The sequence below is a fragment of the Canis aureus genome, chromosome 13 (genome assembly GCF_053574225.1).
Source record: "Canis aureus isolate CA01 chromosome 13, VMU_Caureus_v.1.0, whole genome shotgun sequence".
Classification (NCBI taxonomy): Eukaryota; Metazoa; Chordata; class Mammalia; order Carnivora; family Canidae; genus Canis; species Canis aureus.
This window is the reverse complement of record NC_135623.1, coordinates 39,056,042-39,081,611: the sequence shown is the minus strand read 5'-3', so window position 1 is coordinate 39,081,611 and position 25,570 is coordinate 39,056,042. Positions and strand designations below refer to the sequence as shown.

Sequence of the window (25,570 nt, the reverse complement as noted above, 5' to 3'; positions counted from 1 at the left end):
CTGTGTTGCAATAAAGCTTCATTTACAAAAACAGGTGATTGGCTTGATTTGGCCTAAGGGTCAACATTCACTAACATTTGTTGCCTTAGATCCAAGTCCCCCTCCCCACATGTGAATATGAGGCTGATCTATCTCTGCCGCTTCTGGGTGAATGGTGGTGGGGAGAGTAGAGCTGTGATAATGATCACAGACCTTGTCCCTTCACAGCTCACTACCCACCAACAATCCCAGGAGAATATGCATATCTTCTTTTTAATCACATACTTGTGAACAGTTTCAAGGAACCTTAAGTGTTGTTTAAGTATCAAAAATAACCAATAGCAGATAGTGTCAGAAAGGAGTATTTTTTAGTTTTTATTTTGGTTGTTGTTAAAAAACTTTAAATGGAGATGACAAGATCGGGACCTCATCTGGTGCCTTGCTTCCAGAAAAGACAGTCCCTCGGGGGAATGGATCAATGACCCTCACATGCTTGTCTCTCTTGGGGCAGTGAGTTGTTCTTTTCTGAACATCACCCAGGGACCCTGGGATTCCAAGTAAGAGATATCTAGACGCCATAAACTGGAGCCTTATGAGACATCTGGAATTAGAAGGAGGTGAGTAATGGGTCTGTAGGTTCTGATTCGTATTTAAATCTAAGGGAAATCAAAAGAACTTTCTCTCTGTAATTTGAAAAGGTCATGTGAGAGAGTCCTTGTCTAGCCTCAACCTTAGGAGTAATGGGAGAGGAATTCCCAGGGCTGGTGAAAGGAAAAGCTTGGATATGCAGGAGTGCTGGTTGCTAGTGAGATCTGAAAGAGCCAGCCTAGTATGTCTGCTATCAGAGATTCACTGGTGCAACCTGTCTGGCCAGAAAGGGAAGTTTCTATCATTACAGTTGCTAACCTGTCTTGTGCAGATGCAATAAAACACAAAGGTAGAGGCAGAAGAAAAAGAAAGAAAAGGTTCTTCTTGGTGGAAAGGATTTATTTGGTATCTCCAGCCACTCATTTTTTTTTTCTTTTTTAATCAGTAATTTTTCATTACTCCCTTTAACTCAGCCTGTCAGGCATAGAGTGTTTTCTTGTTTTATCAATGTCTCTTTCCCTTCACCCTGGGACAGTTTCTGATTTTCAAAATATTAATATAAATGCTATAAATATCAATATATATATATATATTTTTTTTCCTCTGTTCTTTGATTTATGCTGCCTTTTCTCCATGAACCCCAGCTATACCCTCCCCAACTACTCTTTGTCCTTAATGGTTTAGCTCAGATACCACTACTTTTACTACAGAGTCTTTCAAGACTTTGGAAACCTCTCCAGGCCTATTCTTACTCTCTGCATACGTCTGTAGTGACAGACATATAATAATAATTATTATTATTATTCCATAATTCATGGAATTATATAAATATATAATTATCTACTCATGTGAGTTCTTTTGGTTGATTTATCTTTGTCACTCTCCCCAAGCACCGTGCCTTCTGCATGGTTAGCCCTCTGTAGAACAATATGATTGAAAAGTAAGGCCCATTGAGGTTAAATGTGACCAATGCTAGAGAGGTAGAAAGCGGCAGATGGAGGATTCTGGCCTGAATGCTTTCCAGTTCCCCAAACCACTGCCTCTTCAGATTAACCTACTTTAAAAGTTCAGGAATGCCTGGCCATCTGTGGCAGACAATTCAATAAGAACAAAATTCAGCCCTTTCTACTGAGGTTTTCATCTTTTTCCTTATTTTCACTCTCTCAGCCAAGGCAACCATCTGGTTCCTTAAAGAAAATCACAAGGTGGAGCTGAGGGGACATCTTCCCTGGGTGTTTTCTAGACCCTCCTGGCTTTTTTGCATGGCTTCTCTCCTGGGGAAGGCTCATCTCCTCATTGCTGCCTCAACTACTCCATCTCCAAGGGCTAATTCCTCTTATTTGTTCTCCCTATCCACAAACCCAACCAAACTAGAAATGTTCTGTCCAGCCCCCCTTTTTTTCTATTACAGAGCTCCGTTCATATTAATCATTCATTGCTAAAATTGTCTTGAGGGTTGACTGATATTAACATGGAGATTTGGGTCTCTTCCCACATCAAATGAAGCCACACAAATAGTCTGTGTTTGTGACTTGTTGGTTTTCCTATCATTTGGGGGGAGAATAGAATCATGGTTTGTTTTACACACACACACACACACACACACACACACACACACACACTGTGCCACTGACCCTTGAGGACAGATTTGTAGAGCTAGAGTTGCTTTAGAAAGAAGCTGGCTGACATGGATAACAACCGCTACACTTTAGACCAGCACCATCCAATAGTACTTTCTGCAATGATAGAAATGTTCTTTATCCGTGGTGCCCAATACAATAGTCACTAGCCCTTGTGGCTATAGAGCCCTTGAAATGTGGTTAGTATGACTGATGAACTGCCATTTTTATGTTATTTAACTTATTAAAATTAATTTAAATTTTAATAGCCATACATGGTTAGTGGCTCCTAGATTGCACAAAACAGATTTAGAACATCTGCTCTCATTATTTTAATATGGGGGCTTGTACTACTCTGGCTATTTGATTTTTGACTGATAACAGACAGAAGATGTAAACTTAATTTTGTTTTATTAGAACACATATCCATAAGTGTTCCATTTGAGAATAACCTTGTCAGTAATTCTTGGGTCCCCTGAAATCTTGGTAAGCTTTATGAGAGGGTACAATGACTTAATTGCTGAAAAAAGAAAAGGCATTCCCAAGAATAATCCATATATTCCAAATACTTTTCAGAAACCTTCAAAGGTTGTGTTCTATATATAAGGAGAGAGAGATTATATGGAACTCTTATGTAGAAGCTCTTTAGAGGTTTAGAAGAAGATAGATCCTGAGTACCTGTGCCAGCAGAGCCGGTGACCTTGGGAAAGTCACTTAACCTCTCCAAATTTTTGGTTCATCTGTACTTTTGGAATGCTATTGAAACTATCTCGAAGGGTTTCTGGGACTAAGTGAGATAAGGTAGAAGCAAACAATTTATAAGACACCATACAGATGATAGTTGCTATTGAGATTTTAATTAATATAATCTGTAATTCTTCCAAAGTAATTCAGTGTGAGCATCAGCAACAAGTGGCAGGAACCACTCTGTCTACACTTTTTATTGTAAAGTAATTCTGAAAAAAGAAATTAAACTTCTAAGCATGGTAGAGTTTGCTTTCATATTAATTTGCAGAAATTTTGTGTGTGTTGCTAGACTCTGCAGTTATACAAAGTAATCCTGTTTTGAAAACTAAATCTTAATATATATGCCTTTCTTTATTGACTAAGGCTTTTCAGGTTGAAGATTTCCCTCCTCTGTTTTCATAATGAAAGGTTATCTCAGAAAAACCCTGATAAGCTTTTTCCTTTGTTTCTTATGACTCACTCAGTATCCTGTTTTATAGTCTCTTGTCCTTTGGCCAAAAGTTCCAGGGAAAGTGACATCTCCAATCTAGGGAAGTTAAAGATTTGGGGAAAAGGAGAAAATCACCACATTTAGTCAAGATGTCTTACCCACAGTAAGTATTATTGTTCTCATTTATGGGTGAAGTAATAATTTCAAATGCTTAACTGTTCCTTTTTTTTTTTTCTCTGCCACTGTGTAAATGTGTCTGTCAAGTCATCTGCAAATGACAGCAAATTATTCCAAAGGGTAGGGGGATATACCCCAGTCCCCTTTTATTTTTTGTATTTTGAGGATGTCTAAGTGAATTTTGTTTCTTTCATTCAACCTAAAGCATGTTTTTAAAAAAGAAGGAATTTTTTTTTTATTATGGTCACCTATTAAAGTTTTTTTTTTTTAAGACTTTATTTATTCATGAGAGACAGAGAGAGAGAGAGAGAGAGAGAGAGAAAGAGAGGCAGAGACACAAGCAGGCTTCATGCAAGGAGCCTGATGTGGGACTCAATCCCGGGACTCCAGGATCACACCCTGGGCTGCAGGCAGCGCTAAACCACTGTGCCACTGGGGCTGCCCATCTACTAAAGTTTTAAATTTAAATTTCCCACTCTTAGAAATTATATTTGATTTGTATTTACCAATTTCTAGGCTGAATTCTAAAGACTCCTTGATTGAAAAATAAATGTAGGAATTTTCAAAACAGTTCATTTCGTTTATATACTTAAATGCATGTGAAACAATTGACATAAGGCCTGTTATGTTTGTAAGCATTTAATTATGAAAGTGCCCTTTTGTCCTAAGCAATGAATCAGAGAATGGCTTTGAGATTATGTATTTCATACCTTAACATTTTAGCCAAGCCTAGAGTCTAGATATTTTATGAATTTATTTATAAATATATATATTTTAGATATTATGTCATTCTATGAAATATACCACAAATACTTGTAACAGAAAACCTTTCTCCGAAGTTCTCTGAAATATAACACCACAGATGAATGAATATTCTAATATGGGCTAATATCAGATGAAGCCATCTTTGTGTTACATGAATCATGAAGGCAAGTTTTAAGTTTTAATCTTTAAGATGTGTCATCAGTTGATCTGAGTTCAAACATGCATGAGATTGTGAGAGCACAAGCTGAACATTATGCTTCCTTTATAACTTGAGAGGACATCTAGGACTTAAAAAAAAAGAAGGCTAAAAAAAATAAAATAAAATTACCATGAGAGTACAGCTAAACTGAATTCAAAGAAAAAAAATAGCTGCTTTGATTATGTTTAGGCATTCCCACAATTATTCTTTGGAAGCAAATCTAACGTTTCAGACAGCCAGCAGCTGCTACTTCTGGATTTGATACTGTTACGCTTACTGGGGGCCTGATAGGTACCTAGCACTATCTGTCTTAAGCGTACCATCTTCAGACACCCTCTCATGAGGTGGGTTACAATCCCTAGTTTATACATGGGGAGGCTGGAACTTACAGGTTTGATTGAATCAGAAGACAAATCATCTTTAGTTTTAACAATAGGAGCCAAGATTAGATTTTTTTCCCTGAGTGACACATGGAGCATGAGAAATAAAGCAATGGCGTTAGGCTACCATTTAAAGGGTGCTGTGGGCACACTCTCTCACTTTCCTGCCTAGGCATGTCTTCCCTCCCTTCCATCTTTCCTTGTTAACAGGCTACTAGTTCTCCAATCTCAGTCCAAAATGTTACCTCCATCCTGATCTTCCAGGACATGACATGCATCTCACTTTTCTTATGTACTTTAGTGTGTTGCTTATAGTTCTGTCAGAACACTGGCAATAATGGATTCATTAAAAGAACATTTATTGATAGTGCCCTTTTGTACCCAGTACAATGGTTAATTGTGGTAAGTCTAGCTTTCCTTGACTTACTCAGCTATATGTGTCTCATAGCACCTACCAGAGAGACTTGCTCATAGGAACTCAATAGAGATTTGAATATTATTCCACTCTGGCCACTCATTGAGCCACATCCAACCTCACCAATGACTTTCTTTTTAATAAAATAGATTACAAATAGACGACACGCTTAGGATACTGTCCTGTATATTGAAGAGTTGATAATGGGGATCTCCACAATTAGAGACTTAGTTATGCTTCAGTGGCTTTCACAAACTGCTTTGGCATCCTGCCTGTGTTCATTGTGGAGGTTTTTCTTTCTTTAAGAGTTTCCTTTCAGTTCATCTAAGAGGGAAAACCTTTGTTAAATACTGCTGTCTTTCACACCTGTAGTTTTTGTGAGAGAAAGCTTTTCAGAGTTCTTGCGGCTGGAATGGCTGAAGATAAGAAGAATGGAGTTGGAACACTAAGAACAGAAGTAATTAGGACTGGGATGAATCAAAATTATATAAGGTTTTCTGGATCCTGCAAGCTTGGCTATAACCTAGCATTTTATATATCTTATATATTATAGTATGAAGTGATTCACTTATCAGGAATAGCAAGAGGGTCGTGTGTGTGTGTGTGTGTGTGTGTGTATAAAACATACGTTCAGAGTATACATATTACATTTATTCAGACCAAAAAGCATAGTAAGGATCTTATGAAAGTAATCCTTGAAGATCAACACCAATCGTGGTCTATAGCAAGACATGTACCAATGATTAGAAATAGGTACAAATGGGCACCTGTGTTCTCAGTTGGTTAAGCATCTTTGGCTTAGGTCATGATCCCAGCGTCCTGGGATTAGCCCTACGTTGGGCTCCCTGCTCAGTGGGGAGTCTGATTGTCCCTTACCCTCTACCCACCATCCCTCATGTTCTCTATCTCAAATAAATAAAATCTTAAAAAAAAGAATTGTGAAGTGTAGAATTATGGTTTCTGAAATGTAGACTGATATGGAATTGCTCATGGCTGTTCTAATCAAGGTAGAACATTTCATTTAAAAGCAAAAATGAATAAGATTAGCAATAGATATTGAAACTATATTCCCAGCCTTAACATTATTAATACTTCTCAGCTAAGAACATTCTTTTCTGTTGCTATTAATTTTTAGTTATTAAGCAGAGGCTGTAAATAATAATCATCTCTTACATTTGAATAGAGCTTAGAAATTCTTCAAACTGTTTTCATCTAGATTTTCTCAGCAGTATAAATATATTAACATACGTTTAGAGTGCCAATGGTATTGGGGGCATTATATGTTATATCATTTATTCACAAAACAACTCTTTGAGATAGTCCCTGTTATCTCCATGGTAAAAATGAGAAAGCAAACAGATACACTTTGAACTTGTTTAAGTTTGCCCAGCTAATCTAAGGCAGAGATAAGATTCAAATTTAGGCTTTTCTGCTTTCAAAGCCTTTGTAATTTTTCCTTGAAAACTGAAGAAAAGGAAGTCCAGTAACTTGCCCAGGGTCATAATTCATGGCAGGCTAGAACTCAGAATTCCCATCTTTTACTTATTACCATATTCTCTATTGCCTTATGCTTTACGCATATACATTAGAAAGCCAAGATTAATTTTTTTCCAAGATTAATTTTTATTATTTAAAAATTTCCCTTTTCTTGTGAAGGTTAAATTTGGTTCTGATAGGAAATATGCTGCCAGGGACAGTTTATCGAACTAGAAATTCCATATAAAGCCTGAGGCTAGTATCTGAGTAATAAGCCTGGGTGATGTAAATACTCTTTTTCTTATGGTCATGCTGTATACAGTTAAAGTTATCTTAAGCATTGTTTAAGATAGTTAGTTGGGAAGTATTCCTCTGAAAATCTTTCCCACTTGAAGTCCCCTGAGATTGCATAAAGTGCAACCTTTGGACTTCAGTGACACCCTGATAATAGCTGTCACATGGGATTAAATTGTTTCCAATTAAATTGTCACCTCCTTAAGAAACAGGGAGGGTGTCTTTTTTGCATTGATTATCTGCAACTCAGATATGCAAACATGACAATATGCATATCTGTAGAAATTTGTTGGGAGAAAACTCTAGAGCCCAGCAGTCAAACCAAAGCCCATTCTCTGGACTGATAAATGGCAAAACTTTGAGGATACCAATCCTGTTCAAGCAAGTTTTAAAGGTAGCTATATTCTGATCAGAGAAGAGTTAAAAGTAGCAAATTACCTTTGGCATACCTAGTTCCTTTTATACATACACTCAGCTCCAAGAACATAGCCCCATACATTTGTTCTTTGGAATTAAGTAAAATCAGGGTGATATCTGTTGCGTCCCCTGGGGTAATGGGAATTAAAGTTAGGTAGAAATCTTTGGAAAATTTGAATTTCAACTTTCAAAGAAGACTGAATACAGACCTTTTGATTGTAAAGACCACGTGTTTCCCCTTCCTAGGGTCAATGAAATCAAAGATGGAAACGGGATGTTTACTTCAAAAGCACAGACCTAGGTGGCGCTTAATGGTTTGAAATGGTACTTTAGTGTTTAGTCAGTGTCCCCTGAAAATTTCTCACACCCAGGGACTGGATGGGCCAGGCCCAGTAAACATTAGCAATATCAGATGATTTTAAAAAATAACCCAGTTCTCCACAATCTCATCAATAGTCCAGGCTAAGAATTCTCGGAGGGATTGGCTCACTGGTCTGCCTGGTTCTTGAGGAAGTGCTTGTGTATCAGTCCTAGATACTGAGGGAATAGTCTGTCTTACGTTCTTAAGGGCACCCAATAGATAGGTATTCCTTTTATGCCATGGATGCCTTCCGGGGGACATCTAGAGCTTAAGCTAGGAATGGTTACTCATTTGTGTCTCTTGCTTGTTTGAAGCTGGGGTGCCAGTTACTTAAAGGTCTTAGTTTTGTAATGAATTTCTTCTGATATTATTTCCCCATTTGCCTATTATTTGAGATGATAGCTCAAAAAAAAAAAAAAAGCTAAGCTTTAAGTGCAGTCCTGATGATTCAACATTCCAAATGTTAGGAATGTAATTTGAAAAAAGAAAAAAAAAAAAAAAAAGAGGAGGGGTATGCAATTAAGTTCAAAGAAACTTGACTTTCTATCAAGATGAGATTGCCATGAGATAAGTGCAGAAATGCAAATATTGTTCTGATGAGTGAAAGGTTTTAATACAGGCATGACCAGTTTGACCAAAGCCCTCATTCTAGAAACCTTTCATAAAGGAAGTCTGTCTGTCATTATGTGAATTCCAAAACATCTGCTCTGTGGAACAATGGAGTGGTGCCTGAGGTCTGTGCTGTACCAGGGTAAATTTTGTTTTGATTAAAATGAAAATAGCATGGGAATCTTAGAATTTAGAAAGGCTCTAGAAACAAATCCTCATTCCTGCAAATATCTTGCTAACCTACATGAAACGATTTGTTAGGAATGGGTATAATGTGGTGGGCACTTCTAGGACTTAGTATGTTTCTAAGAAATTTCTCAGCTCTTGGCCAAGATTTAAAAATTATATTCCCTTTTCAGAAATTGAGGTATTAAAACATACATTCAGATATGGTCCTAATCAGAACATTCTTAATTTTTAAATATATTCTAGAAGCAGGATTTTTTTTTCAAGAAACAGGATTTAAATGTTTCTATAGTTTCTCCTTTTGAACAGATTTGTGTAAATTATGCTTTTCTAAAAGTATAATTGCTCATTCTTAGGATTTAGAAAAGAATGGACTTTTAAAAATCTATAAAAGCATTAGATAAAAATTACAAAACAGTCTCATCAGCTAATCTAACACTTAGCAGTAAACAGCAAGGCTTTGATTAAATTCTTTTTGATTTGCTTTGTGTATGTGTGTGTGCATGTGTGAACATCAATGGTTTTAGTTTTTAAAAAATATCTTTTCCCTTCATAATGATTTTTTTAATGGTAAAAAACAAACAAACAAAAAAAAAACAAAAAAACAAAGCAAAACAACAACAACAACAAAAAAAACAAGTACCCAATGACTTTAGTAAGACTAACAGTGTATAGTGAGATGTTTGACACAGAGGAGATACATGGTTACAAAAAAAGAGAAAGGAATGGGTCCAGGGACATGGTGGATGGTGCTATACTTGTCATTAGGAAAGAAGCACACATGCCATGCCATATATTTCATGGCAAGCTGGTCAAAGACATTATTTTAAAATAATGTGTGGTTCACTGGGAATCATTTTACTTCTATTCTTATTCTCAAATTAGGTTAATTTTTCTTTTAGTCTTCTCAAAGGGGAAAATACCCCATCTCTTTACAGACCTCCAGGGAAAGGCATGGAGGTTTGAGGCAAGAGAAATCTAAACAGCCAAATTATGTCATAGGCACAGATCCCATTATTCAGTGGCAACTCTTCATCAAGCTTTCTGTGGAAAGTCAGTCCTTACCACCATACTGTCTGCTCAGTTGTTCAGGACTGATTGAAAAACATGTTCAGTCAGGAGATTTCCTTTTAGACACAGTGAGAGCCATGATCGTTTCTGAATGCAGAGCTTCCTATTTGAGGGCAATCATTTATTTATATCATGGATGGATTTTTTTCTTTAAAGCACAATTTTGAGGTTTACTATTCTCAGGAAATCTATCAAAGTATGTGTTTGAAAGGCTAAATGTCAAGATTCCTGCTTGCTTTGCCACAACTGTTTTTCAGCCTCTCCAAAATCACAGATGGGTGTTAATGTTTCAGTGAATGAGATGTTCCATTGTCTGAAATAATGAGCTTCTAGCTTTCATGTTACAACACAATTCCAGGGTCAAGCAATTTCTTCTTAATAATAATGACTATAGGCGTGATTACTGTAATAGTTATGGGATAGATGCCACCATTAAACAAGTTATGTATGTTCTTGAGGCCCTTTTTCCCACCTGTATGATGAGGATCATAATGCCCTCCTACATATTGTTATGAGAATTAAATGAGAAAATGCATGTAATTATAGGTCCACAGTAGGTGCTCAGTAAAGAGTAGTTATTCTTTTCAGTAATGGCTTTACATTGCATAGGATATCTGTTACTTCAAGATAGGTGCATATATGATTAAGTAGGACTCTCCCCCCTGGGAGTCAAGCCTTCAAAGAAATAAACAGTACTGCTCATGGAATGAGTCTCCATTAGGATGGTAATAAATACAGCTCTGCTGTTCTTGGTGAAATAGCCCCAATGATTACTATGCTCTTATTTTTCTCTGTCAGAAGAAGTAAGATTATAGCCCTGGGTCAGTTTGACTTAAACCCAGTTTCTGGTCATCTGACCCCAACACTAGCTACCTTTTAAAAATAAGAATCCTGTAAAAGATGGAACTTTTAATAAGCTATTTTCATCCACTATTTTAAGTCATAAAATTGTGAAAGTATTGGCTATTATGTAATTTAATTAGTATTTTCTCCCCTCCCCTGTTTTTAAAATTTATGCCGGGGGATAGTATTGAGAAAGGCATTATTTTAAAAATTGAAGAAATAAATAACCTGACACAAATGATTCATCTTTTCCTGGATTGTGATATTTAGAACAAAATTGAAAAGGTAGACTTTTAATATTGTGATTAGACTATTTCTCCTATTTTTGCTCTATGCTTCATATACTGCGCTAGTCAAATCCCTACCCTCCGAAGTTTTAAAGTGAAACCAATCTTTATCTCAGTAAATTTTTGAGAGCTGCCTTTTATTGAAATACAGAAATTTCCAGAATGAACTGACCAAAATATAAGTTAAATTACTTGAGATGAAGGCTAATAATACTCCTTTGGAAGTCATCAACTATTGGGTTATTATAGCTGTTGTTCACAATATACAAGGTTCAACAAGTCACACTAGCCAGGGTTCAGTAGTTCATCACAGATATGCATCTGCAGTTAGAGGTGCTTTTGAAACTTGTCAGGGAAATCTTAAAAGCATTGTCTCATTAATTTTCATATTATTTCTCATTATATCTGTGGTGGCAGATAAGTATGAAAAGGCCTCAAAACAGCATATCCATTAAAAAAGACTCATTTATTAATCTCAGCATGGAGTAGAAATTCTTCAAGTTGATTACGTCTTGCTTCATGGTCCACATAAAGCAAGGATTTGAGCTCAGTACTGACTCCAAATTTCACACTGAACTTCTCAGCTTTGGCTATGCCTTCTAGAATGATACAGGGAAAGAAAACAAACCAATAAATAAAGTCTTTACCTCTGCAAGGTTCTGTGTCTTTTTCTTACCTGTATCCTCTATCAATATCCTTCATGTTCTTTTCTCCATCAGCCCCACAATTTGTCTCTGTAAAATTCCCGTCTCAAGGCTTTTAATCTTCCTATTTGTGTCTGACATCCCACTCAGGTTAACAATTTCCTAAGTATTATTCTAACTTCCATCTCCCTTCAGAGAAAAAACATTGACATCAGTGGTAGGAGAGATGTCTTGTGTCTAATATTTTGTGGTGTGAGCTTCGGATTTACTTTGCCTCAGTGTCATCTTCTGCAGAATGAGCCAGTGTCAGTTATCCAATGTTAACAATCCTTCAAGTCCTAACCATGAAGATGGGAGAAATTAGTGCCTAGACTCCTATAGCCCAAATGCCTGGATTTGAAGCCTGTTTCTAGCACCTGCTGTTGCTGTGATCTTGTTCAGTTGCTTTATGTTTATCAATCTCAGTTTCCTTATCTGTGGTATGGGCCTAATAATGATTTCTGAGTATTGTTATGAGAATTAAATGAAACACACACACACACACACACACACACACAGTCCTTAAAAAGAATCTGGAATATGCCAAGTACTCAATAAATATTAGCTCCTATTACTAACCACTTCCACTAGCCTATAAGTTAGGTTTATAAAAAGCTTTCAGTTACAGTATTTCAATTAACTTTAGCAAGGATCCCAATACCAGGATGAACACTGAGGCCCAAAAAGGTCAAATGACTTATTCAAGATCAGCAGTTGGCGGCAGGTCCAGAACTGGAGCCTGCATGTCAGTCTCCTAGCTCAGGGCTCTTTAAGTTACACAAACATAATAATACATTTGCAACATGGTAAGTCTCTAATGGCTCACACCCAGATGTTGTGATCTTTATAAAATTTTCTAGGAGTCTCTGTTATTAATATAGTCACTGTTGTTATTTTATACTACATGGCTACTAAAAATAATCATGATCTGTTATCTCAATTACCTAATCTAGGAGTAATATTCATTATAGTAAACTTGAGTAAGGTCTAGAGTTAAAACAGTTTTTTACTCTCATTCATAGTTTTCTTGAGGCTGTAGGTTGGAATAGGGAATGAATTGTTGCAGAATTAACTTGAGGATTGGCATTGCAAACAAAGACCACCACTTACTCTCTGCAGAAATGTGCCACCCCTAGGATGTTCTGTAACAGTAGTATGGACTGTGGGTGTGTATAAGTGTGTATTTGTGGGTCTAATTGTATGGAAATGGAGAGAGTAGTCCAGTTTTGAAAGTGTTGATACATTTCTGTTCAAATATATTAATCAGTATTCCTATCTCAACTATACATTGGGGAGAACAAGTTTAAATGCAGAACTAGTCGACTTACTTGGCTTCTTTACTGAGAAAGTGTGATCCATTTTGTGCCTACAAGGATAAAGTGCAGGAAGCTTTTCCTTTCCTTTATTATCCTTGTAATATCTATTGATCTATACCTGGGAATTGCAGGTAACAAAAATGTACAGAAGAGAATAGCAGTGACCAGACAGACAAGACAGAAAAAGTACAGGAAGACAAACTGGGTGAGAAGTGCATTTTACAAAGTAGTAAGTGGATTAATTTATTTTAACAAAAACAAGGCATCACTTAGAAGAAATATGATGTGAGATAGGTCAGGCGCTAACCAAGGCAGAGTCATCAGCAAATCTTGTGGGCTTGTTTTCTTCTAACCAAAACAACACTTCTTGTTTTGTTTTTACCAGGAAAAGCAGCTAGCTGGTTATTGAATTCATAGTGGATGATACGTACAATTCTAAACACGTCAGCTGCATCATTTCATTTTCTCCTTACAACAATCCTAACAAACCTCTGCTGTGGGTATCTTGATTCCTGTTTTACACATAAGGTTTGGGAAATTTACAGAGTTTTCATAGAGCTGATAAACTGAAGAGTCAGATAAATTGAAATACATTTCTGCCAGGCTCTGAAACTTGTAATCTTCACCACTGCACTTGTCAACATCTGTTGAGGATGATATTCATGAAAAGTGTGATGGTTAATTTTATGTCTCAACATGACTAGGACCCGGTACCCAGATATTTGGTCAAACATTTTTTTTTGTAGATATTGTCATGAAGGTATTTTTTCGATGAGAGTATTACGTAAATCAGTGGAAATTGAGTAAAGCAGATTACTCTCCATAATGTAAGTGGGGTCCATCCAATTGGTTGACAGCCTTAACAGAACAAAAACTGGAATCCTGGAAGAAGCAATTCTTCCAGCATACGGCCTTCTGACTTGAACAATGGCATCAACTCTTCCCTGCTTGCTGGCCTGCTCTGCAGGTTTGAGATTTGCCAGCCTCCATAATCATGAGAGCCATTTTTTTAAAATGCATCTCTCTTTTTTATATAAATGCACCCTATTGATTCTGTTTCTCTGGAGAACCCTGACTAATACAGAATGCTTCCTCTTCTTCATTCAAATGAGTTCGCTGAGTGATGAGCGCAGAGCATGTTTGCCTGGTGCATCTCTGTAGGTCACGCCCAGATGGGCATGAGGGACCTCCATGAGCTTTCTCAAGGGTGCTGGCATGGCAATAAGAGCAGATGAAGCTTCTTTTCTCCAATACATTGACTATACTCTTTATTTCCTAGCTTACCAGCATAAGTTGGGCCACATTATTTAGTTTATAGTAGATACATTCCAGTTTTTCTTAGGCATATATTCAGAAATTAGCCACAGTTAGTACACATGTGATATACAGCTTTTTATATAAAATTAACATCTCGTGAAAGCTGATTACATACCAGGTATCTTTCCATATCAAAAAGATATGTTGGGATCCCTGGGTGGCGCAGCGGTTTAGCACCTGCCTTTGGCCCAGGGCGCGATCCTGGAGACCCGGGATCAAATCCCACGTCAGGCTCCCGGTGCATGGAGCTTGCTTCTCCCTCTGCCTGTGTCTCTGCCTCTCTCTCTCTCTCTCTGTGTGTGTGACTATCATAAATAAATCAAAATAAAAAAAAGAAAGATATGTTATCTTTCATTCCGTGTAAACAACTCTAAACATAAACAACACAAACACCAAACTTTTTCAGGAAACTAAGATGAGGAAACTAAGATTCAAGAAGAATTAGTAACTTCCATTAGGTAAGTAGAGGAGTGGAGATATCAACCCAGATCTGTCTGGCTTTGAACACCATCTTCCAAACAACTACAGTTAATAACAGTTTTTGGTACATTATGTACTTCTGAAAATGAGCACAACAATCTAAACTATGAACACTGAATACAAACTAGTTTATTTTCAGATAATAAACTAAATATTATGATATTCTTAAGTAAATATCTGTCATTAGAATAATCTTTGGTGATCTACTTCCAGTACATTATGCTATTCTTTAATTCTGTACTTTAACAGTTGAATGAATAGTTGGCCTGATTTAATACAATAATTACTCAATGCTATTTTATCATCATATTTTATCTGTTTCAATCATATTGGATTTATAGCATTTATAATTCATAACATTCTTTTCATTTATTTACTTTCACTCATTTAATAAAATTATAAGAACAGAATGTGATACAGTCAGCTATGCAGGTAAAAATAAGGGTTTCTAAACCTGAACTGTTGACAAGTGGATAACTACCACCATTGGAGAATTCAAAATACTTATTTATCAGTTGGTGTATATGCTTGCAAAAGGTTTGTTAAGGTATAATGAATGCAAGTGTTTTGGCGTTTTTTTTCAGAGAGAGATTAACTTGTGAAACTTGTTATGTTTTTCATAATATGTCTATTGTTTATCCTGTGTCCCATCACAAATTAACTTCAGACTCTTGGAATTTAGTTTGGCTAGTCCATGAGTCAATACAAAAGCCTACTAAGAAAAGCTAAAACCAGTTAATCAACAGAAATAAAATGTAGAACATTTAGTAAGCACTCCCTTGATACCCTCTGAGTTATGGGCATATTTTTAAACTCATGTTCCACATGACCTTTTGTGAGAAAGCAAATGGCAACCTCATAAGCATTTACCAACTTAAATGGAGACGACCAGGTTTGGAAATGGATGGCTTAACACAATATTATCTCTAATATTTAGTTTCAACTCTAGAAGGCAATATTATCTCTTTATCCTAGCAAATTAATATGGTTGACCAAACTAAATCTGGACAAAATTAGATGAGGTTTAAAGAAGTCAGACTGTGGTGGGCAGATAACTTTAGTACAAGTCTTAAATAGAATCAAGAACATTGGAGCTCTTCTACTTCTGAACATGGAGATATTTTGCCAAGACATGTGTCATCATCACTACAATGAGTGCATTAGAGACTGGGAAAAGTGTTGGAAAGTCCCACAGTGAGGTGGCTGCCAAGGGAGGTGCTTCTCTGTGACCCTTACTGAGGTAACCAGGGTACTATCAAATTTAGCCCATAAATGATTCAAAGAAGTATGAACAGAGGAAATATTCCAACTAGAAAAAAACAAAAAACAAACAAACAAAAAAACAAAGTTTCTCCACTGTCAGTTTATTACCAATAAATCCTGAACTCTTTTTCTCTCCTATCCTCCTCTCCAAAGCTAAAAATGTTCAATTCAAAATAAAGAGCTCAATAGGAGTACTTGGGTTGATCCAATGATCTGATGATTATTTTACCCTGGTTAATTAACTGGATAAGGCTGAAGAGCATGGAACTGAGTTAAGTAAGCATAATCATAACTTTATATCTACAACATTTTGTAAGCTCAGAGAAGCAAGTGGATCAAAATGTTTAACTGGTTTATAATTTAAGTGGATTTTAATATTATAGACACTCCATGTAATTCTCTGTGAGTTTATTTGATACAAACTGAGTAGAGGAGAATTTTTGAAGGAAGAGAAGAGAGTCTTTAATTGATACCAAAAGTTAAGTGTGTTGAGTTACCATTTGGTGTGTGACGCAAGCTGTAAAGCATTAGAGAGGAAATAAGCCTGGCTCACATTTGGTGGACTTTAGGCAGGATTCAAACACATCTCTCTTCTCTGCTAAAAAATGAAAGGCTTCTATGGCGGTGGGGAGGCATATCCTCTTTGATATACCATATAAAGCACAACTAGGGTGATTGCAAGGCAACAGGATGTGGGTGTCTGATGCTGTGCATGTTGACATCAGCAGCTGTGGGGACATTTTCCTTGGGTTTCACACCACCAGCAATTGAACCAGCTGCTGTGAGTAGCACCACATACAACATCAAGCAAGACATTGTGGCTCAGCATCTCTCATGGCCCTGCAGTCCGCAGGGTCTTAGAGGGAAGTTGACTTTGCTCAACAGTTCTTTCCCCCTCTGTGACCTGACTTTGCCTCTGGCTGTTTTCACAGCTGTGTGCATGCTCCAGTCAGCTCACAGAGGACTGTGGATTGCTGGGAAAGGCATGCTCACCAGCCAGCCACCTCAAAGATAAGAACAGTCAGTTTTCTTCCATTCTTGTCCCTGCCTCCTTGGTAATGATGACAAAATGGGGTTCCCTAAAATACATAGATGCAGCTGGAGACGTATGTATACTCCTTTCCATTCCTTGGACCCTTCTTCTCCTTCTGTGAGACCTCCCACAGACCAGTGTCACTTATGTGACACACATCATGTTCTTCCTCTCATAATTATTGTTGGTGTGCAAAGCTTACGCCTCCTGTTTGAAACGGAAACATGACCTTCTAATCTTTTTATTTTTCACAGCAGCTGTAAGAGGACTTGAAAAGCAATATTTGTTAGATTGATTAAATGTCAGAAGCATTTGAATGAAAAAACAATAGGTCTATTAATTCTTTAGCTATTTACTGAGTGGCTGCTAGGTTCTAAGCACTATCCTAGTTCTAAGTGGATGATATAAGTTCTTGCTGTTGGTTAAGTTTTGTGAGAGAGAGAGAGAAAGAGAGAGAGAGAGAGAGAACAAGATGTGATAGGAGTACAGAGCAAGGAGGAATGAATTCTGTTTGGGGAAGTCAAGGCTTCCAGGAGAGGATGGGTTGATCAGGATCCTGAAGGATGGGTAGTATTCAGTAGGCAGAAAAGAGAAAAAGGGCATTTTTGACAAAGTGAACATTTCTTGCAAAACCACAGTCATTGTGAGTGACATTTTAATTAGGAAACTAAGAAAAGTTCAGAGTGACTGGAGCATTGAGGGGAATACGTGGAGAAGGGAGAAAAGAGAATTTATTCATTTTCTATTCCTGCATAACAAATGACCAGAAACTTGGTTGCTTCAAATAATACATTTATTATTTCAAAGTTTCTGTGGGTTAACCGAGTCCTTTGCTCAGGGTCTCATCAAGCTGATGTTGTGGAGTTGATTGGGGCTGTATCATACCTGAGGCTTGAGGGTCTCTTCCAAGCTCACATAGTTGTTGGCAGAATTCAGTTCTTTGGGGTTTATGTGGTTAAAAATCTTTCTCTTGCTTGTTGTTGATTTGACACCATTATAAGTGACTAGAGATCACCTTCAGGCCTTTGCCACGTGGCCCCTCAGTGACAGACAACATTGCCAGTTTACTTCGTCTTTGAGGCTGACAGGAGAACATCGGACACTTCCCCTTCTCTGAAGACACTCATTTGATTAGATCAGGCCCACTCAGGACATTCTCCCTTTTGATTAACTCAAAGTCATGTGATTATCCCATCATATTCACTGGTCCTGCCCATACTCAGGAGAAAGGTATTATAACAGGGCAAAATGCAGGGGATTAGAAATCTTGCTAGCTATCTTTTAATTCTTCCTACCACAGAGGAACTCGAATGAATGGTATAGAAAAAACTGAAGGAAGAGTCTAAAGTCCTAATTTTCTCTAGGCCTTGCTGCTTATTATTCATCCTTTTTGAGTTCCTTCATTAATATAAATTATTTTACCTATAAAACCCTCAAAGAGATAGTCTAAGTAATAAATAAAGTAAAATATTACAGGAAACTGCACATTGCTCTAGGTTTCTATGTTTGGTATAAAGGATCTTATAAGCCATGTTGGGGAGCTCACACTCTCTTCCTTAGGGCAGAGGGTGGAAAACTCATCAAAGTCTCTCAGAAGGGAAAAAACATGATCAGATTTGCTTTATGTACTGGGCCCTGATGTTCAGAAACCTGGCTTCAAACCAACCACTCATTCATATTTTAGTTCTCCTAACACATACTAAGAATTTGGTAATCATTTTTGGAAGTTTTTTATATTATGGAAAATTTCAGACATATACAAAGTAAATAGAATAGCATAACGTTTCCCTGTGTATTTATCATTAAGCTTTAATAGTATCAACACTCTGCCATGCTTGTTTCATTTATATCTCACCCCTCTTCCCATCTCTTTTGGCTTTTGTATTATTTCTTTATTTAGTTATTTTTAGGGTTAGACATACATATGTTAAAATGCACTGGTCTTACCTATGTGATTTTGACTAATATAAGATATGATCTTATCTTCACACCCCATCAAGATATGAAATGTTGTTGTCACCTCAGAAAGTTCTCCCATGCTTCTTGTGAGTCAGCCCCTCTCATCTACCTCAGAGAAAGCCGTTGCTTGATTTTTTACCCATAAGTTAGTTTTGGCAGTTTTAGGACTCAGTGCAGATGGAATCACACAGCCTGTATGCTTTTGTGTCTGGTTGGTTTTTGTTTTTCTTTCTCATTTTCTTCTTCTTCTTTTTAAATTATTTATTTGAGAGAGAGAGAGAGAGAGAGGGAGAGAGAGAGAGAGAGAGAGATAGGGAGGGAGGGGCAGAGGCAGAGGCAGTGAGAGATAATCTCAAGAAGACTCCCTGCTGAGCATGGTGATGACTTAAGCCAAAATCTAGAATTGGACACTGAGCCACCCAGGTGTCCCTGTTTTTGTTTTGTTTTTGTTTTCTGAAGCATAATGTCTATGAGAAGCATCCATGTTGTTGAGCATATTAGCACTTAGTTCCTTTGTAGTATTTATTTAAAAAAAAACCACCATTTTTTTTTCATTTTTCACATACCTGGGCTGTTCGCAGTTTGGGACTACTACAAATAAAGTGGCTGTGTACATTCTTATAGTGTCCATCGGTATATGGACATGTATTTTCATTTTTCTTTGATATATATATAGGAGTAGGATGGCTAAGTCAAAGGCAGGCATAAATTTAAATCTATTAGAAACTGGCAAACTTTCTTCCAAAGTGCTGATGGCTTTTTTATTCTCCAATAAGCAGTGTTTGTGGATTATGATTGCTCTATATCCTCTCCAGTGTTTGGTGTTGCTTACCTTAATTTCAGTCCTTTTGATGGGTGTATGCTAGTGTCTTATTGTGGTTTTAATTTGTATTTCCCTATGACTAATGATATTGGGTCATCACGTTCAGATGAATAGCATTGTGTAAGAGCATGGGTTTTAGTGTCAGACTGACCCTGGTTCAATTCCTTGTTCTGCTTCTGGCCAAGCAAGATGCTTGACTTCTTTGCAAAAGGAATATACTTCTAGTATCTTCGTCATGGAGTTGTTGTCAAGATTAAGTGAGACAATACATATCAAGTTCTTAGCAGAGTTCATGGTGCAATAAAGAAGGGTTTTACTACTCATGAAGAATGCTTAACGACATACACTTATTGATACACAAGTTGTCAAATGGGTGATTTATTGTTATTTGTTTTAATAAAACATTTTTTAAACATTTTGAGACTATTTTAAACTTACAGAAGAATTGCAAGAAGAATATGAAGAATTACCATATATCCTTCATTGAAGAGACTCTATTCAACATTTGCCAGTTGCCCAGTAATATTTTTCTATAGGAAAATGTCTGATTCATATATGCTTTTAGTGGTCATGTCTCTCTTGTCTGCTTGAATCTGAAAAGTAAAGTCTTCCCTGACTTTCATGATAGCTGTATTTTAAAGATCAGAAACCAGTCATTTTGTAAAATATCATTCAATTTGGGTTTTTCTAATGTTTCCTTATGACCAGAACCGTGTTGTGTATATTTCTCTGGAACATTACAGAAGCAATGAGTCTGTGTTCTCATATTGTATCTATAGCTATTTTTAAATGGAGGAAACTTAAGTGGCGGGGGTTGGGGGGAATCATGTGTACACATAAAGGCCACAATCCCAAACTCTCCTTTCTTACCTCTACATATGGCATAAGCAAGCCTCTCTCTGCCCTTGATGACTTCCTCCCTGAGCATCCTGGACTGCTTGGATTTGGCTGCACATCACAGGCCTTTCCCCCCATAATGAACACACACCGGTTCCAAGGCTGCAGCTTCCTTTATATCATTTCCCCTTGTTGCTCTACAGAAGCACACAATACCCGAGCCAGTGACTTCTCTCTTTCTCTTCCCCACCTCTAGTTCTTTTTTTTACTAATTTCAATAGATGCCATTTAAAAGATTTTAAAAATTTGTGGAAAGGCAGGCAAAAGTGAATTTTTTTTTTTTTTGGAGGTGAGAGTGCGGAAGGTATAACCTTAAAAAAGAAAGAAGAATGAGCTCTTCCTTCTCAAATATCTATTTTGATAAATTCACTAAGGTAGGGGGTAACATAATTCTTCCTGGCTCTACTCCCCAACAAGGTGTGTATCAGAACCACCATGAGCTTGGAAGAGGGCATGAGTGGTTTTAAGAATCTTCCAGGTGATTCTAATTTTCTCCTGTCTATCCCTCCTGTATTTCGGTGAGACTCCCTTGTTAGAATCAGGAGAGAAGAGGGTGAAGGAGGGAGCCTAGAGCTGTTCAGAATGCAGGGGGTGGCTGACACCTAAGAGGGCTGAGGGCATGTAGCTACCAAAATAGGAGCAAAGCCAGGAATAGGAAGCTCCTATGCTTTGAAAAGGAAGGGGTCTGTCAACATCATGAAAAGCTTCAGAAAAGTGAAGTAGGATAAAGAATAAAAGACAATCACTGGAACTAGAAGTGAAGAGGTCATTGGCAAGGTTTCTATTGGTGTGTATTGTTGGAGGTGGAAGGACAGAATGGAAGCCACATTTTACTGGGTCAGAGTAAATGGGAGGTAAGTAAATTTGGGTCTCTCCTTCAAGAAATGGTTTAAGAAGTGGAACAGAGAAGGAAACAAAAAGAGAAGCGGGGAATGGGCAAATTATTTCTCTGGGCCTCAGTTTCTTCCTCCATAAGATGGGGTAATGATAGTATGTATCCCATGAGATTTTGTGAGACTTCAACAGATTAACAGATCTCATCCCCACATGGTTTTGGGAACGTGGAAAGTAGTCAAAAAAGTCATCTGTGTATTATATTATCAAAGGAGAAATTAACTCCTTTCTTCTTATCCCAAAGTTTCAAGAATCATTACATTTGCCCATTTCCATTGTAAGTACCGGCTTTTCCATGTAGGTCATGGCCTCCACCAGTTCCAGACACATGATACATCTAATTCAACTTCCAGTTGTTCCTCAGCTCCGCAGTACCATGGCAAAACTCTCTAGTCTTTGAAAAGACCCATCCCCGCTGCCTCCCCACCCCCCTCCAACATCAAGTACCTAAAAGACTAGGATAACAACAACAGCAACAACAACAACAACAACAAAAACACAACCAGTGGAAACTTACAAGAAATCTGAAGAAAAATGGTTGACCTTCCTTTCAGAATGAATTGGTACCAGCCCTCAGTGCTTCAAGCATCATCCTTTCTCTCCCTTTCATCCCTTCTCTCTCCACTATCATTCCTGGTCCTGTGTCACAAGGTTCCCAGCTAACTAGACATTTTTTTCCCTTAAATTTGGGAGCCTTTCTTCAGTACTCCTTGTTCCGCTTACCCTTTTAAAATACTGCCTCCATCATCTGCTTGCCCTTGCATTTGATGTGGGGTACTCGGGGGAATGAGAGAAGAATAAATAAATACAAGTATTCTAATGGAAGAAAACAGGGTGGCAACATGAAAGAAACATTGGCTTTCATATCAGGAGGATTTAAACCTCGGGTACAACACTCACTGGGCAGTGATATCACTTCGGTTCTCTGTGCTTTAGTTTGTTCATTATTAAATATTATTAAAATGGTACCAATGATCTAAAAATGTGACCACATCATGGAGTTTAGGGAAGCATAAATGAAATCATGTGAAAGAGCCCCTGGCAGTAAAAGATCTACCCAGACACATCAACCACTTTCCCCACCTGGGCTTTCAAAAAGGCTAAATATGTGTAATTTATAAAGTGGGGAATAACTTGGCTGCATCCACCCCAAGTGGCTCTTGCTTCATGAAGGAAAAATAACATATTCGCGCTTTTTTTTTTTCCCTGACAGAAGTCATTGAAGGGGAATAAATCTATTTCGGATAACCGTGAATGGAACCTTTGAGACTGCTATAACATCCTGTTGCAAAGCGTGCATTTATATAAATGGAAATAGAGTTTGCGGGTACTAAAACCTAAATGAGACGTAAAGGAAGCACATGCTCATCTAAGAATGTAAGGCCAGGGCAGGGGTGCTGGATCCTAACTGGTAGTTCCCTTGAGTTCACACATTTTGTGAGTTCTGTGTAATGTACGTTTGCAGAGGGAATTTTTTTTCATATTTCTTAGAAGGCCATAACATGGACCAGTTAACTGGTTTTATTTTGAGTCACCCTGAGTGTACAGAAGCTGTAATGTGGATAATAAACCAGGAGTTTTGCTGCACCAATGTTGTATCAACACTCTTGCTCTGATGACTGCTGTCTGCTTGCCTCAGACGCAGGGCTTTCAGGCCTGTTGGAAAACAGAGTGGGGGAGAAGCTTCCTGAGAAGATTTACTTCATACAGCTGCCCCAGTTGGTCTTCCTACCATGACTCGAGTCTACCTGAAGACTTGTGTACTGTGCCTTTCTAACAATGGAATTTTCAAAATGGGGAATAGTAGGGTTGGATGTGGCATTTGACCTTAGTTCCCTCAGTCCTTTGAGCCACTAATTCTAAAAAGTCGTGGTCACATCAGTTGTGGACAAATACCTATGTCCAACTTTATCAGGAAAGCTTTTTTTCCCCCTTGTAATACATTTGCTTATTCATTCAAGCCTTTATTAGCGTATATAATGTGCATCACACAATACACAGCGCCGGTGATTCAGCCTGGTGCTGTTAGATAGGTCAGGTTCCCTGCAGCCAGAAGGAGGGAGTATAGAGGATCTTGGGAGGGGAGAACTCCTGTCTCATAGATGCAGCAGGTTCCAGTTCATCAGCCTGGTCCAGAGAGGGAGATGAAGAGTGTGTTCATGGGCACATCTGCCCATCCTTCTGGGGTGCAGCAAATCCCCTTGCTATGGGGTTTTTATCCCCCTTTATTATTGCAGCCCATGTCAACCCACTCGAGTCTATATCCTCCTGTTCCTAAAGCTTGTGACAGGCAACTAGTGTCAGTCTCTGCTGGGCCTATGGCACATATCTTTCCTTGAGTGTCTCTATCTCCTGTGCCTGTATCTGAGATGAGACCTCCCACTCTCTGCATCTGTATCCCATGCTCAAGTATGTCTATCTCTGGTGCTTCAGGTCATACCAGCTCATATTTGTCCACAGTCTGTGCACCTCCAGTCCACCCAGACTTCATTTATTGTTCCTCTACCCTGTGTCCAAACTCATGTATTTCCTTACCCTGTGCCTGTGGTGCATGTATGCCTCAGATGTCTCCACCTGGTATGCCTCATTTGGTTGTTGACCTATTAAAGGATAGCTTGGTTCCTTCCAGGTTTTGCCCTTTGTTAATAATCCACTTTATATATGTTCTTAGTGATTTTTATGTAGATCTATGTTTTCACTCCAGTTGGGTAAATATACTGGGCCCAATTGCTGCACCATATGGTGACAGTAGGCTTAGCTTCCCAAGAGTCTGACAAGATGCCTTCTAAAGAGGTGGTACCAGTGGTACCAGTTATATTCCCATCAGCAGTGAATGAGACTTCCTATTGTCCCACATCCTCACCAGCAATTTTTTTTTTTCAGTTTTTAGTATTCAGCCACTGTAATAGATGGGTAGGGTATCTCATTGGTATTTTAATTTGCTTTTCCTTAGTGTACAATGTGTATTGTTTTCCAGTAATTCCCCAATGTTGAGCATTATTCATGCTTCTGCCCATCTATATATATTATCTGATAAGGTATTCATATTGCCCTATTTAATTCAGGGATTTTGTTTGTTTCTTTGTTTTTAAAAGATTTTATTTATTCATTCATAAGAAAGACAGTGAGAGAGGCAGAGACATAGGCAGAGGGAGAAGCAGGCTCCCTGTGGGGAGCCCGATGTGGGACTCGATCCTGGGACTCCAGGATCACGACCTGAGCCAAAGGCAGATTCTCAGCCACTGAGCCAACCAGGTGCCCCAGGGATTTTGTTTCTTACTGTGGAGTATTTTTACTAGTCTTTTGAATATTTTGCTTCCAAATCTTTATATATAACTATAAATGTATAACGTAGCATATAATATATATATATATATATATATATATATTTATTTATTTATTTATTTATTTATTTATTTATATTTTTTCCTACTTAGGGGTTGTCTTTCCATTCTTTCAACATTGTTTTTCAGAGAGTGGATGTTTTAAATTTAATGAAGTCCACGTTGTCAATTTTTTCCTTTCACGGATCATACTTGCTAATGTATATGAAAACAAGTCATCAAGGAACTTGGAAATTTTCTCATGTTTCCCATTATATTTTTTAGTTTTGGATTTCATATTTAAAGAAGTTAGTGATTTTAAGTGAATTTATGCTAAGATGCAAAGTTTGTATGTCTGTTCATTTATTTCCTTATAATGATCCATTTATACTTTTATTATTTGTTGATGATTACTAATGACCAAAAGACTATCCTTTTTTTTTTAATTAATATGTCTTTACTCCTTTGACCAAGGTCGAATTGTCCATATTTGCATTGGCTTGTTCATGGACTCTCCATTTTGTTCCATTTATCTATGTGTCTGTTTCAAAATATCATGCTCTCTTGATTAATGTAGCTTTGTAATAAACCTTGAAATTTGGAAGTGTGAGTTCACTGACTTGCTCTTCATCAACACTGTCTAGACTATTCAGTGTTTAAAACAAATTTGCCAGTATCTGCAAAATAGCTTGCTGAGATTTTTATTGAAATTGCACTGGATCTTTAAATCAATTTAAGG

The 25,570-nt window shown here is 37.6% G+C and overlaps 1 long non-coding RNA gene across 1 annotated transcript; it reads left to right on the top strand.

Annotated features, from left to right (window-relative positions):
• The first annotated feature begins 279 nt into the window (after positions 1 to 279).
• Positions 280 to 23,353, top strand: LOC144281630 (uncharacterized). The gene is made up of 3 exons (XR_013350061.1): positions 280 to 596; positions 3,413 to 3,526; positions 22,722 to 23,353. It is a non-coding gene; the product is annotated as an uncharacterized LOC144281630 (long non-coding RNA).
• Positions 23,354 to 25,570: the final 2,217 nt, after the last annotated feature.